The sequence below is a fragment of the Ambystoma mexicanum genome, chromosome 9 (genome assembly GCF_040938575.1).
Source record: "Ambystoma mexicanum isolate Mex_15411 chromosome 9, UKY_AmexF1_1, whole genome shotgun sequence".
Lineage (NCBI taxonomy): Eukaryota > Metazoa > Chordata > Amphibia > Caudata > Ambystomatidae > Ambystoma > Ambystoma mexicanum.
The window spans coordinates 281,999,815-282,016,057 of record NC_090931.1 but is presented as its reverse complement, the minus strand read 5'-3'; positions in this window follow the sequence as shown (position 1 = coordinate 282,016,057).

Genomic DNA, 16,243 nt, shown 5'->3' with positions numbered 1-16,243 from the left:
ATAGTCAGTACGACGTTCATCCATCGTCTGGATTTTTTTCCGCATCGTTTTTTGCCGAACATGTTTGCCTGAAAGAAATCATCCAAAATATGGGGTGAGGGGGTAAGCACATATAAGGGTTAGGGTGGGGTGGGGAATAGGGAATAGATAACAGGGGGGGAGGGCTTGGGGGCCCGCCCAAATAAAAAAAAACATTCATTTCCGGGCATACATTTTGGTAAAAAATGCAGCGAAACAAAACTGGGGCTAAATTAACTCATAACTGTATGGACATGTGTATTATAGTGTATGAACCACTATTGCGCACAATCCATTTCGTGCATGGTCAGAAATGTGAGTCGAACAACTTTGTACAGAGTTTTCAACATTCACCATTTTAATAAATAAACAGATTGGATAAACGCCTCTCTATCCATACCCTGATGAAGATTCCCTGACTAAAATAAACTAAAGGAAAAACACCCTAACAAGCGATATCTGTCCCTCACACTTATACATTCAATAAATCAATAAGGAAATGCACAGCAGTTCAAAACAACAAAATTAATATAGCAGTTGAACCTCGGTCTCTTCTTATAAATTCCCCTTCCCCAGATTCAAGCAGGATTCTGCTGCACGGTTCAAAATGAAATAAGAAAATCCTGGTTTGTAACAAAGTTCCACCACAGTTCTTTGTAACTTTAACTTGACAACTGAAAGTTACAAAACTCCAATGATGTACCAAGAAAACAGAATATTCTTTCTCTTGTTTGAGCAAGAATGAGCTTCAGAACTCTCTTGTTCACATGAGCAACAATATTTGTCTTTGTCAGGATAATTAGCCACAATGGAATACTTCTGAATAAATGTTGCTGCTATACAGCAGGTTTCTACAGTTCTTCCTTCAGCACCACAACCAACATAAATTGTCTTTGTTAGGACCACTTTACAGCACTTCATCAACTACTACCTGGTTTGTCCCATGCCTGGCCTATTACTTCAAAGGTTTGGCATCCGGGTATACTACCCTGCCCGAACAGCGCTTCACAAAATAAAACTTGCTTCAGTGGTAACCTCCATCTTAAACAACTTTACGATAGCTTCACCATGTTCGTTTGTTTGCAGCATTAAACGTTTTTGCAACTCTTCAGGGAAAACAGAATTCACATTGGTACTCTTTAATACTCTTCTGCAAAGTATGCTCCCCTCCTTCTGAATAATGTCTTCCAGAAGGGCAGCCTTTGTGCCACTCTCTTTTCCCCACTGCACAGGTAACCAAATACTTATAATTAGAGAGTTGTATTCTGTTCATTTCTTGGCTTTGGCAAGGTGTGTTTATATCAGCTGTTTTTATGTTTCACAAAGTATGAATAATAAGTTTCACAACCCTTGAGCCTTCCATTACTTCCCTTCTGCCTTTGGCAATATCTGTTGGACTTGAACTGCTTAGTTTTTGGTTTCTCTTGGTTTGGATAGTGGTTGTATGCATTAGCTCCTAACAATGTTGCCCCATCGGGTTCTTGAATTCTCCATAAACTCACATGCTTAAATTTACAGTCATTTGGCTTCAACAAATATGAATTTTGCTGCTTTCTGATAGTTCGGTTTTCAAAATTACTGCTAACACTTCTCCCACTTATTCGCGAGTGAAAATGCCTACCCAGAACACGCGAGCAGTCTCGGAATGCTCCATGGTCACTTTCAACTTGTGAACTCACTGGGTAAATCACGCGCTTCTGATCCTCTCTGCGTTTGCAGGTCTTATGCAGCAGTGGCTCCTCACGACCCTGCGAGTAGTATCTCCTGGTCCTCCTCTTCCCATGCCACTTGTTTCTGAAGCTTCCTTTGCTCCTGAGAGTCTCTGGTGCATGCAAGCCACCAGAGACCTCTCAGGAGAGAAACCCTCCCTTGCTGCTTTCTCTTCCCGCTGCGCAGCCTCTGCACAATAAGTCTTCAAACGGCAAGCATCCCTTTTGCACCCTTCCCTCTGCACAGCCTTTACAATTGGGACAACTGGAGGCAAAGACCCTCTCGGGACCAGCCACTGTCTTTGGCTTCACAGTGGTCCTGGTATGTTTTTTCCTCCAGTCCCGACCTCTGCTGCATACTCAGTCTGCAGGGTTGTTACTGCTCACTCTTCTCCTTCCCCTTATGCTTCTCATTTTCCATCTAATACTTGGGCCTAAAGGGGCCTTTCAAGCCTCCCACTCTCCCTCAGGTGTGGGTCATTTACATGAATTAGTTGTCCACTCCTGCATTGTTCCTCTTCAGTCCTCTTCCTCGTCTCCGTACTTAGGGAATTATGGGAAATTAGTTCGTATAACGTCTTGTTCATTCTTATCCTTATTTTGTGTCCCCTAGGCTTACCTTTACACAGATAGTATAAGGATCTGTCATCATACTTAATTGAAAAGAGGAATAAAGTGTCTGAAAGTTTAAACTGTTATTATTCACAAACTTCCTTTCACTGTCTCTTTGGGAGTTAGGGGGGCTTTCAACTTTATAAGTCTCCCTAGTTTTAAAAGGGTTTATATTTTGCTCAGTGCTAAAGGATTTCGCATTGGTTTTAACCACATTAAGATGTTCGACTTGCGGAACAGGCAGATTGTTATAACAGCAAGCCATTACATTCTTTGGCGTTTGTGAATTATCGTCCCTGGTGTAAGACAAATACTGCATCTCATCCCATGGAGCCCTTGCGTTCTCCTGGGCCTTTTCTCCTCCCAGGTGATCCTCCCGCAGCACACCAACCTCAAGGGCAGGATCAGGAAGTGTCTGCCTTTCCCTGGCCACCTGGGGGGAGACTTTAGGCAGGATTTTAGTGAGGAGTCCTTAGGAATCATTACAAATTGCATCCTTAAAATTAGGGTGGCTGCAGCATTTCAGAACATTCTCTACTGTTGCCAGTCATGTGTTAAATTGATAAATGTTCTAGATTACCATGACAGAAGAGGGCCAAAACATTACTGGGAGGTTGACAGGATAATGGTAGCACAGTCAGGCAGTAGTAGCAGCAGTTTAATGCAGTGAACACAGGCTTGTACCAGTAAACAGAAACACATTCTGCATTCCCGGAATTCTAATTGTCTGGCATGCCGCCAGAGTGCTAATGTGTATGGCTGTGCATTATGTCTATAAGTGCACACCAGAGAAACAACTCCTAAAAATAATAAGACTACCACAGTGGTTTAACTTTTGAGAGGGATTTAAAAATACAAAAAGAGCTTGCTGCCTTATTGAGACCCCTTAACAGAGTAACCACAAAATATTTCTACACATAATACCCTAAACGTGTCGGTGCATGGGGCGCTGGGCATGCACACAGCACCATATGCACATACATAATTAACCTCCTCCTCTTCTAAAATTCTGAAGGGCTCCCCTCATGTAGGAGAGGATACATTATTTCTGGAAACGAGAAGTAGACCATCCCTCGGTCCCTAATCAAGTGCACTACCAGATGTCACAGCTATTTTAGTCATCATGGTCAAAACCTGAGGTTGACCGAATGAGTATATATGGTTCAAACTTGATGTTAGGTAAGTGTTTTAAAGAAGAGATTAGCCAAAACCCAGTGTGCGATATGTACTTATTAATTCAAGCATTCAACCTTTTATCACAGACATCTTTGTCAAACATAAAGATTTGTGGTCATTCTAAGATTACCCAATTTCTCTTTGATTTTATGCCAGGAATCCACATTAGTACCCGGCGAGGGCACAATCAGAATGAAAGACCCATTCTGATTGGCCCTCGCCGAGTCATTACCAGGCCGGGAATCCCTCTGTCAGGATTCCATGGCCTTTGTCCCTGGCAGGGGGCGTGGCAACCCCTCAGCCAATGAGGATGCTCGAAGTGGGGCCATCCCCGCTCCGAGCCTCCCCACGGCTGAGAGGCTGCCTTGGCCCCCCGCCTGGGACACAGGTAAAGCTTTGGCTTTTTTTTCCCCCTCCTTCCCTCCTCCCACGTGCCACCTGCCACCTCCCTGCCCTCCCCACCCCACTAACCTTCTATCCTTTGTCCCCGTGGGGATGATGGCAGCCTCCTGCAGTGTGGAGGCTCGGAGCGGGGCCATCCCCACTCCGAGCCTCCATACGGCTGGAGGCTTCTATCATCCCCCGGCGGGGACCCAGGTACATTTTTTTTTTCCCCCTCCCTTCGGCCCTCCCAACCGCACTTACCTTCTTTTGCTTTTCGGGAGCGGACCCGCTGGAAACGCTTCTGTTTCCAGCGCGTCCGCTCCTATGGCCACCATGGAAAAGGAAATATGACTCTGTTTTGCCTTTCCATGGTGGGCATTTTCTTTGACGTCTTTTTTTTTTTCTCCCGAAACGCTGCAGCGTTTCGGGACAAAAAAAAAGCTTTTAGTGCCCCGGACACGCAGTTTTTGCAGGCTGGGGTACTAATAGCTATATGCCCCTCTCAGGGGGGGAATTACCGACTCTCGGCCCCGGGACATTAACTGAGTCGGTAATGCCCCCGCCGCTCGGGACATATTGCTTAATTACTGCTATTCTTTCACTTCCCCTTCTCATGGGGTATTTTGAAAGAGTACAATACCAGACTGACCATCTTGGAATGATAACCTTCTATCAATTGATCATGTATCTAAGTTTGTTTTGATAATGTTCTTTGTTCATTATGACAAATGTAACTTTCTTATTATGAATACAATATATACTAGAAGTGATCATAAGTGACCACTACAAATTACCAGGATACGATTTTAATTTAAAAAAGCACATTTTTTACAATTTAATATCCTTTTCAATAGTTTCTTTTACTAAGAATACATACCATTTTTCTCTCAAAAGGTACTTCATTTATACAAATGGTTGAGCTCTGATTAAAATCATTGATATGTTTCTTCTGTGAGCACAAATGCAATGTTTAATATTTCTTTGTGGCGCCTGATTGGCGTGTAGGGATGCAGAACCTGTGCATTTGTTATAGTATACAAAAAAACTAAACGGTAACACACATTAGAAAATAACAAACACAATTGTAGATCCTGCAGTCTGGTGCTCCAGTCCTTTAAAGGTATGTGAGGACCCATTCATTACATGTGATGAAAATGTAAGTCTCCAAATAACAGGCTGGTACCCCGGTCAGGGGTTTGTTTTGGCGCTGGTAATCTCATTTTAATTTTAACCATAAAACATACAGTACCCACTGTCAAAATATCTGTGTTTTTTTCTCTGGTCATGCTGTGCAGTCAGCAATGGTGGTAGTGGCTCTAGCAAACGCACACATGACAAACTGACTCGCAGCCACATTGAGAACAAGAGAGGCAGAGAGAGTGAGATAGAGATAGAGCTAGAGTGAGGAAGGAAGGGAGGGAGGGAGGGAGGAAGGAAGGAAGGAAGGAAGGAAGGAAGGAAGGAAGGAAGGAAGGAAGGAAGGAAGGAAGGAAGGAAGGAAGGAAGGAAGGAAGGAAGGAAGGAAGGAAGGAAGGAAGGAAGGAAGGAAGGAAGGAAGGAAGGAAGGAAGGAAGGAAGGAAGGAAGGAAGGAAGGAAGGAAGGAAGGAAGGAAGGAAGGAAGGAAGGAAGGAAGGAAGGAAGGAAGGAAGGAAGGAAGGAAGGAAGGAAGGAAGGAAGGAAGGAAGGAAGGAAGACAGACAGACTCAGGGTTCCCGTGGCACTTACCGTTGTGTCCCCAGCCAAGCCCTATTGTGGACATATGTGGTCATATTTGGAAGTCATTGGAGTGACCTTTTGTTTACACTAAGAGCCCCGTTCTGAGGAAATGTAGACATGCCAGGTTAGGGACCGACCAATAGCGCTGGCGCCAGTCGGCCCTCCCTGCCTGTTCTGATTAAGAGATCAGCGATGCTCAGCATGAGTGCGCAGACTTCCGGGAAGGTGCCCTAATGAGCCCTCAAGGGCTCCTTCCCGAACGTCTCCGCACTCATGCAGAGCATTTGCATCTTCTCTTTGCTGTGCAGGCAGGCTGCACGGTGGACCATAATGAAAAGCAAACAGCCTCCTGTTCATTCCCACTGCCTCTGGAGAGAGATCCCGTGCCCTCCTTCACGTCACGTGTCCCGCTGGAAAAAATGACCTCACAAATGGTTTTCTCAGGCTCCGTGGCAGGTCTGGGGTGGCATCAAATCTCCCTGGGAACACTGCACACTCCTGGCAGTTTTGCTTTCAGTAGAATCTTCATGATTGCTTCGTGGCACGGAGAATCCGCAGCATGGAGACACATCCCTTCTAGAACCTGGAGAAACACCAGAGGCAGGAAAAAAATGCAGAAACACTTTTTATCAGGGACGTCAGTTCACCAAAATGCCAGAGGTAGCGAAATTGACATCACACGACCTTTGACCTCTGATGACATCACAGGAAGTTGTGTAATTTGACCCGCCCCCGAGTGACATCACCGGAAGTGATGGCACACGACCTTTCACCTCTTGACAAAATAGGAAGTGGTGCCACATAGCATTGTTCCTCAGTACACTGAGGAAAATATTGTTACGATATCACTGTAATGTGATACATTTCATACAAGAATGGATCACCATATGTAGCGTTAATAGCAGTGTGTATTGGTCCAAATTACCAAATTACTGTGAATGTAAGCAGACGTCCAACACAACAACCTGGACTATTGTTCATCACTGGGGCTAAACTGTAAACAGACAGAACGTCTCAAAGAGGCCTAAACCCCAAAGCGCAGACATCCAGTACCTGCCAAGTGTCTGGCCACAGACTGGAAACAGCAACTGGCCAACACAAGTCCAACCAGGCAAACAATGGCCTGGAGGGTTGCCCAAAGCTGTGCCAGTGGTCATGAATGATTTGAAACCTTCCAGCCATCACTTTTCTGTTTTGCTTATTTGGTAAGTAACCCACCGTTTTTTTGTTCGTTAGATGGGAGATAGAGATGAAGGATGTGTTACTGTAATTGCAGGGTTTTTCATTTTAAAATGTAAATAGCAGCAGCAGCTCTACGACATCACCTCTAGAAAAGCCTGCTGGACCTACAGACCTAGGTAACTACTCACTGATAGCACGCCCTGAGGCTCAAACATGTCTGGGGATGCTGGTTGTCTCATGCAGAAGGGATGTGACCTAGCACTTCGGCTAGACTGCCCCTTTTGGGGGTGGGACCAAGCCTGATTTGCATATGCTCTTTCCCCTCCTGTAATGGCTTGGCAGGCTGAAAAACAATGGTCTACATCGCTGGCTGTTAGGCAGAATCCTGTGCAGTTCCCTTGGGGAACACTGCAAGAAGATTAAGACTACAGGAGTAAGCAGTAAACCCAATTGGTAGCAGTCTGTACCACCCAGATTTACCTGGTAGCTGTGGCTGAGCAGTCAGACTTCTCTCAAGAAGAGTAGGGCAGTATACAGAGGATACACAATAGGGCTAAAAACACAGTAGAGCAAGCAAACACTGACCAAAGCTTGGTATCAAAGTATATAATTATCTATTTAACACACACTTAAGGAAATATACTAGCACTATAAATCAAAAGCAAGTTCAAACACAATCAGAAAAGTATACACACCTCCCTTAAGAATTATTAGACAAGTCTAAGTCAAAACACCACTATTTGTGAAAACAGATGTGAGCGCGTAACTTAGATGGCACTCCAATAATTAAGTAAATGGGAGAGAAAAAGGCAGGTCATGAAAATAAAACAGTTTCCAACACTTTTATAAGACCAAAACAAGTTAGTGAAGGCAGAGTCTACTGTACAGCCAAAGTTCATAGGCCAGGCCCACTTTGAATGGAGCAAGGTGAAATGTGCCCAAGATCACACAGTTTAGAATTGCATTCAAGTCTTTGTAAAAATGTTCAAAAGAGGTTGGGTTGATTTAGAAGGTAAAGTTAGAAGGTCTGGGGGCCAACCCAGTTGGCAAGACAAGGATTTAAGGGTCACCTTTAGCAAACCGTAGAAAGGGAGGCCAGGTGGAACACAGTAACATTAAAGTTGAGGAAGCTCCAGCGGTGGCAGTTGTTCCTGGCAGCGGGTGCAGTTCGTGGTTTCGACCAGGGGAAGAGAAGATGTCATCGAGGAGGAAACTTGGAGTCGTTGCACTGCCCAGGGAAGAGACCAGCCGCAGAGTTTGTTCAGTAAAAAGGTGTGTTCCTTTCATTCGCGGTCACAGTGGTGAAGGTTGGCTATCCGGCCGCCGGGGTGCTTGGCACTGGCGATTCGACCAAGAGACGTCATGGAAGGCGAATGGTGAACTGGTTGATCCCACCAGCTCAGAGGAAGAAGACTCCTTCAGCAGAAGATCTTCTCTTGTCGTCAGGAAAGTGCTGAGGTTGTTGCAGCAGGGCTCCACCGGTGGTGTCGTCGTTGCAGATGGCTCAGCTTCTCCCCTCTTCGGATTTCTTAGGTCCTGTGGCGACTTCTGAAGCTCCAGTCCCAAAAGCCCTGCTTTTATGCAGAAAAACCCCCATTCAACAGCCTAGCTGTCACTCATTCATGCGAAGTGGTGAGCCGGGCGGCTCACCACTGGGCCAATCAGAACAGAGTGCAACTTGGGTTGCTAAGGCAACGCAGTCCAGGGTGCCAATTCTCCCACCCACACATCCTGTGGAACCCAGACAGAGTGGCACCAGTTGGAGGGCTTCTGTGGAGAAGCCCACCAAAAAGTGGAACAAAGGGCCCGATCTTGGTTGGAGTTACAGAGACGGACACAAACGCCATTTTAGAAAAGAGTTCTGGCGAAAAGACCCAACCGGTGATTTTATATTAAATAAATAAACCGGCGGTATCTTTAACATTGCACCAAAAAGTGGTGCGTTTAAAATCAATGGGAAAATCCCATAGGAAATATTCCAGTGGAATATTTTGCGTGGTAACCACTGCCACCAGCCAGAAACTCGACAAGGGGGGACTGGACAGTGCCCCCTTGGAAACAGACCCAGGGGCAATCTAATTAACCCCTTGCAGTACTTCCACAATATGATGGTTTGTACTGGTTCTGTTCACAATTTTGGACTAGTAAAGCCAATGGTGACTTTACGTGACCTGGAAGACAGTAGTCAGTCCCAGTGTATGGAGTCTATGTCTGGGGGTCACTATGACACCCCTGTGTTACTGCACTGAGGGTGCTGTGTAACACATACATTAAAACAGATGATACCCTATGGAGTAAAAAGACCCCATAGCCCATAAGCACACAATAAGTCAAAGACATACCTCAAATCATGCCTAAGAGTGGGAGAAAAAGATTCTCACTCTTAGCAGGAGAAAAAAACAAACCCCAAAAATCCAGCAAAGCTGCTGGGTGACTCACTAGGTTTGGGAAAATTAGCCTTATAAGAGAATTCTCCCTAACACCCAGAGCGGCGTCAGTGGTTTTGAACGATTTGAAACCGTCCAGCATCGCGTTTCTGTTTTGCTTATTTGGTAAGTAACCCACAATTCATTTTGTTAGATGGGAGACAGAGGAGACGTGTTGGAGGATGTGTTGCAGGTCGCAGTAAATGCAGGGTTTTTTTTTATTTTAAAATGTAAGCAGCAGCTCCATGATATCACCCCTTGCAAAGGCCAATTTTATTATTTTCTTCGATCCTTTATATCTTGCTTAATGCCAGCCTCCCCCAGCTTCTAAGCACTAGAACAGGAACTGAAAACTGCTTGAGGAAGCAACAGATGGTTTACTACAGATGGGGGTTGGGGGGGCAACTACATGTGCATTCATTATCTCACCTTGTTACAGTGTGCCTGTGATGCATGTCTGGCAGATCTGGGTCAGGTCACACAGTGCCCAGGCAGGACTGGTGGCAGAGGTCATGGGGGCACACCCCTCTAATCACAGTCCCAGTGGCTCACTTGATGTGCAAAGCAGATAAGAAACACTGATGAGATTTGAGTTCATGGTGTCCTGTCATTGAGTACTGCAGGCTGCTCTTACCCATTGCCAGCTACCTAGACCTTTAGCTACATGAGTGCTTCCCTCCCCCAAGTGTTTATCTAGGGTTTGCCCATGGAGGAAGTTGCAATGTGGGGCTGATGTTATAACACATAGCGGGGGACTTGTTGCAAGTTTGGCGGTGCAGGAGAAAAGTGGTGGTAATTTTGTTACTGTCACTTTTCTTGGTGGTACCGGAATTACCGCTGGTTTTCCTGCCCCACCAAGTTATAACTTTTAGTGGATTTAAAACCACTAGAACTATCGCATGATAAAGCCACCCATTTTTGGAGGAAAAGTGGCAGATTAACCTCCAGCTTGTTCCTGGAGGTATATCCTCCACTTTACCTCCAAGAATCGACAGATTTATCTGAGCGGTAATTCCGCCGTTGGTAAAGACGCCACAAATACCCATAGAGTTCTCTGCACTCCAAAAATGGCCATTTACCACCACCTGTAATCATGTGGTAACCACATAGGACCAAGTGGCGGTAGTTGAGTTTGGTAGTAATTCAGCGGAATTACCGCCAAACTCGTACAGATGCCCTTCCTTAAGGAAGCATCAATCTACACAAACTCACTAAAGGCTCTGTCACTTTAAATGTGCCCTCACCGGCCATAAGGCGTTAACTTATTAAAGGCACAGTCCCTCTCCCTCCGACCCACCGCATGTTCAACCTGAGCTCGCATTAGTAGTAACGTGAGAGGGAGTAGGGCTGTGTGTTGTCTCAGGGCACCCATTCCGCGGTGCGCTCTTGTGAAATCGCCACACTTCACACATGCTCACTACAGCATTCTCGATTACGCCCTTGGCTTCTGGTTCACAATTGCCCCGACTGGGACGCCTGGACCCTCACGAATCAGCGGCCCTCTGTGGTGGACTGGCCTATAGGGAACTCTGGAGATTTCCCGGCAGGCCTCTGCACCCTGGGTCTCTTTTGTGGGGGTAACCTATTTATTTTCTCCTAGGAAAAGGGTTGGGCTCGCTGAAAATGTGTAACATGGGGCCACTTTAAACATTATTTCCAGGGCTTCTTTGGGTATCCAGTCCCCCCTGGGTGGGCCTGCGGAGAGGGGGGGACTGTTTAAATCCGCCTCCTCGGTCCTTGTAGTATATGTGGGAGGGGGGGCGCATAGTGTGGGGGAGAGGGAGCGGGGCGGAAATCAGGCACGTCAAGCGCGCGCTCATCAATTAATAAACGCTGCCAGCGTTCCCGGCGACTAGTAACCTTGAGAAGCAGGCTTCGGAGTAGAGGACGCCTCTCAGTGCGCGACAGCAGAGGGTGCTTGTGTGCACGCCTCCCAGATTAATAGCCAGCTGGTTGGAAACATGAATGTGGGTAATGTAATCTGATATCATTTCCCTTTGTTCTCTGGAGGCAAAAAAATGAAAGCAAACAAGGTCGGCTTTCAGGGGATGTGTAAGTGGGGGAGAAAGCTTTCTAATAAGACTTTAATACAATTCATTTTTATATCCTGTAATACACAAGGTGGGGCGGCGCCGCCTGGGCTGGGAGCCCGGTGTGCTTCCCCCTGTGTCTTGCAGGCATACATCATCATCACTGTCTATTGTCGGCGGTGGGAGGTCGCTACCCTGGGGCCTCCCTTCCAGCAAGAAGTCTTGGAAAGGCCCAACCGGAACCAGAGAAGTGTATTACATCAATGTGTGTCATGATGGGTCCACAGAGAGCCGGCGATAACGTCATGGTATCACAGACATGCCATCATTATGCATTCCATTCGGAGATGATAGTCCAGTCCTGGTTGTAATTTTGCATTCTGGGACTTGTAGTCCTGGGTTTATAATGGGGAACTCTGGGACTACAAGTAGCAGAATGCGAGGTTCAAATGCCGTTACTTGGAAGGTGTGAACGGGATTTCAAACAACACTAAGGGCCTCATTACGACTTTGGAGCTAGCCATGGTGCTATTAGTGCCATGGCTGCCTCCAAAATCGTGTCTGGGTCCGGGTTCCCTGAATGTGGAAATACCGGGCCATTCCGACTCTGGAGGGCCTGGTATTTCCTCCGTCAGGGAACCCGGACCCGGTCCTTCCACATTCCCATTCGAGCCCCAATGGGGAGGGAGCTTACAACAGGCCTGTTAATATTGGGCCGTTGTTAGCTCCCTGGTCCCCTCGCGGGACCTGCTACGGACGTCTGGTTTTACGAGGAACCTCGTAATAGGGCGGAATGGTTTTAACGGCGCCGGCACCATTACCGGCACCGTTAAACCCATTCTGCCCTTCTTGTAATGAGGCCCTAAATCCAGTTCCTTTAGGTGAGACAGCCACCCAGGCTATTTATGTTTCTTGGAATTCTGGGGCTTGCAGTTTCATCTTTTCAATTGTAAATCGAGGACTAAAAATGCCTGAATTTCGAGGAAAAAAGGGCCTGTACCGCTCTGTCCCACACAGAACTGGGAAACACAAGAGCACAGATTAAGCCCACAAACAATGATGGGTCAATTGGCATAACCCACAGCACTGATTTGGCCCGCGGCCCCTGCGATATGCATTTATGAGCGCTGAATATTTCTGTCTTTCCTCCTCATCCTAGCATCGAATTATTTTCAGTTCCCTCCCTAGGCAACGTTATTCCAGACACCCCCTTCCACAGGCATTCAAGTCTCCCAGTTGATTGCCCACACCTGTGCATTGGACTTTAGGAATGACCATTATCCACACCTTCGAACGCATGCCAGCATTTTCCATTCTAGAACTGCTAATCGAGTCCTGGTTTTAACTTTGCATTTGGGTAATTGTCTTGGATTTATAATAGGGAACTCCAGTGCTACAAGAGCCATAATGGAAAGTTGAAACCAGGCCTGGACTAGCATCTCCCGAATAGAATGGATAATCTGTCATTTATGTATTCACTCACCTCCTCCTTAAGATTTTTAAAGCCCCTAAAAATACCTGCTGGGCTGGAATGACTTTGCCTAGGAAAGGAGAATTCCCCACAGGCCTCTTTTGGAGGGATCGCTTTCCCCAGGTCTGGATTTGGCGCTGCAGTAAATTTAGATCTGTTCTCCTGCTCCTCTCCCAGACCCTCCTCTTGTGTAAGGAATACCCCTGCAGCCTCTTATCTCCCAGTAGGCTCTGCTCACTGCGTGCTGAGAGCCAGCCCCCCTCCTCTCTATCCCCATGCCCTCTCCACTCAGGAAACCCCACTTCACGCAACTCCATGCCAGTTGCGGCCACCCACGCCTCCTCCATCCCTTTCCAGCCTCTTTCTGCCAATAGAGAGGCCGGGTCCAAACTCTACAGACCACACAAAATGATCACCGTAGACAGTGCTTTAAGTGGGGTAAGAAATTGAGGGGGGGCCTTCATTTGGGAGTGTGGCTTGCCTGATGGGCGTGGCCTAAAACTTGAAAGTGTGACCCAAAGACGAGCATGTAAAAATGAACAGGGGTGTTCTCTACATAACTAAGTGCATACTGCAACACTGCTGGTACAACCAAAACGTGTGGTCCTGGGCAAATCATTTAATTGCACTGTTGAGAGTGAGGCTTTTTAAAGAGAGAAAGTTGACTGCTTTTAACATAAAATACAATCAGTCCTTGCATTTGGGGAGGGTGTCTACCCACAACTTTTTTACTCAGGGGGCTCGACATAAAAAGTTTGTATACCACTGACCTTGCCCAATGCGGCCAGGGCATGGTTGCAGAGCCCAGCGCCTGCACGAGGGTGTGCTGCCGACAGGATAAGGTGACAGGTGGAAGATGTTGGCTATGAAAACGCACTACCGGGGGCCCTCATATCCCCCCACCCCAACAAGCAAACAGAAAAATGTACAAATGGTTCTGTTTTTAAATGCAGCCACGTGTTCTACTAGGCCCACATTCTCCTCTTTTTGAAAGCATTTTAAGGCCTCTGAAGCAGTGGGCTGGAATGCCCGCTGCCCACTTTGTGAAATGTTGCTCCCTCTGCCCCCCTCCCCTTCCCTCCCAGCAGTTAAACCCCAAACGGCTCTAAACAGCTAAGTAAAGCAAGAATGCAAATGCCCAGAAGTTCTACTTTTGCAGTCATTTAAAGCAATATAAAATCATAAATTATGTAATACAAATACAAATATCCAACCTAGAAGTGGGAAATCGGAATGGATAAAATGTACCTTTTCTAGAATTCGAGGTTGGCGACCCAGACACGCTGCACAAAGGTTTCAGTGTCAATCTATACGAAATCTTTTTCAAAAATTCAAAACCAAGCTGTGTCATAGAAGGCTGGGCACCTTTTGAGTCCCTTCATGGGGTTAATGGGTCAAGCATTAACACCCTTTTGTCTCCACTCCTGTTGTGCCTGTTACTCTCAGCCCTACACTGTAAAAGGCACAACAGGGAGTGGGGACAAAAGGGTGTTAATGGTGGGTCGGGATGCTGTGCGTTTCCTGAGCTGTGGTTAACACAAGTGCCAGCCACAGCTTTGTGCACACTAATTTGAGCGAAGCTGTGACTGCCCTGCACTTCTGTCAGTTACAGCTGCCTGACTTGATGATGGTGGGCTCATCCCCCATTGCAGGTGCGGCTGTGGCGGGACAATGACCCGCCATCAAGTGGTGGGACCGGAGGGTCCCGGTAGGGTTCGGCTCAGCCTCATTTTTTTGGAGACTGCCGGGGCCCAGCCACGGCAGGCCCCGGCCTGCTTAAATCACTGACCTTAGAGTCAGAGAGTGGTAACGTAACTGGTGAGTGTGAAGCTGCTCACCGCCTTTATTAATACGTAGAATCTATGTGATCGCTGCGCCGCGTGTAACTGCGCTGATGAAAATGTCGACACCAATTATGGCGTGAAGTACTTATCAACTTCGCCCACATCCCTGACCCGCATTCCCCTTGCCGACCCCCCACAACCCCACCCCACTTACCTTTAAGGTGGCACACTTCTGTGTGCCACCTACACACCTCTATCCCTGCAGCGTTAGTTCCTCCTACTAACGTAGGTCAGAGCTGATGCTGCAGGGTGCTTTTCTTTTTTTTCACTTTCTTGTCCCCCGCTTACTGCAATGGTAAGCGGGGGCCCCCCGCAACCCCTGACTCCTGTTACTGCGCTCAAGGAGAGCGGTGGACACGCATGCAAACCCTGCTCAGCTTGGGTGTAGTAGTGGGAGTCGGTATTTTGTGTGCCCCCAAAAGACGCAGTGACTGCAGGGCACACAAAAAAAGTCGACATTTTGGTATGATTCCAATACCGTATACGTGATCAAAGCCGTCCTTGTGGGAGACGTGCTGTGATCACTACTGCATTAACGCGTGACTGCCTGCACGGTAGCGTGCCTAAATTACAACATCCCATGCCATGGGTAAAACACAAAATATAGACACAACCTTTGTAACAAACACAACTCAGCTCCAGTTTCAATTTTCGCTGCTAGCCTTGCCCCCTCGCATTCTTGCGCTGGTGGGTGTGGACCTTCTTCCACAGCCTTTTCCGTGCTTCCACCTCTGCATGAAATGCCAGCGGTCTCTGCACCTACTCCGTCAGGAAGAATACCTCCTCATCATACTCGATTGAGGTCGCAACAAAAGCTGCATTCGCCTGCTCGCCTCCTGCGTCCTCTTCAGGCCAGTCGACATCCTCCGCGATGATCGCCATATGGGAGGCTACTTCCACCCACCTGTTTCTCCATGGCTCAGGCGCACTGGCCGCGCTGACTTAGATGTAACATATTTACCTTGAGTTTTATAGCTACGCCAATTCTGTTGTAGAGCTGCTGATGGAAGGAATGGTGCACATTTGCAGCGGCCAACTGATCAGGTATCATGAAGTGAGCTCTGTGGTTGTAGGGGAAGATTAGAGAGGCGGTGTGAGGTGGTGTTGGAAGCCTGTAATTTCCGGTTGAGGGTGAGCCTCTGTGAAGTGCGGCTGACTTCCTCCAGGGATTGTCTCTGTCTCACTGCCTCCCACCACAGTTGATGAGTGACTGCACTGGAGTGTTATGGAGATGATACAGATGTGAGAGTTAGAGACAGGTCTGCCCTTGTGTGCAGCAGACGGATGAGGTAGGGCCAGACCTGTCTACATTTGCGAATGAGAAATCTGGAGAATGACATCAGACACCACTCCCCTTTTCTCTGAGACTCTGCCCACATTTAAAAAATAAAAACAAAACAAGGTCAAATGACGTAAATCTGAGCTGGAGTTTTGCTCAATATTTTTTCTCCACCCACAGCTCCATCTGATTGGTCACTGGTGGTCTGTTGGTAGCCAATCACATCAAGGTGTGGGCGGAGTTACTAAGAGGGCTGTAAATCCGGAGATTCCACGCTCTTCCCCGGAGACCTGGAGAAGAGTGTAAAAACCCATAGTCCCCAGGGAAAACACAAAGACTAGGCAAGTCTGGGGAGGGCATGTCAGAGGTGGGTTGAGGAGTAGATGAAGAGACAG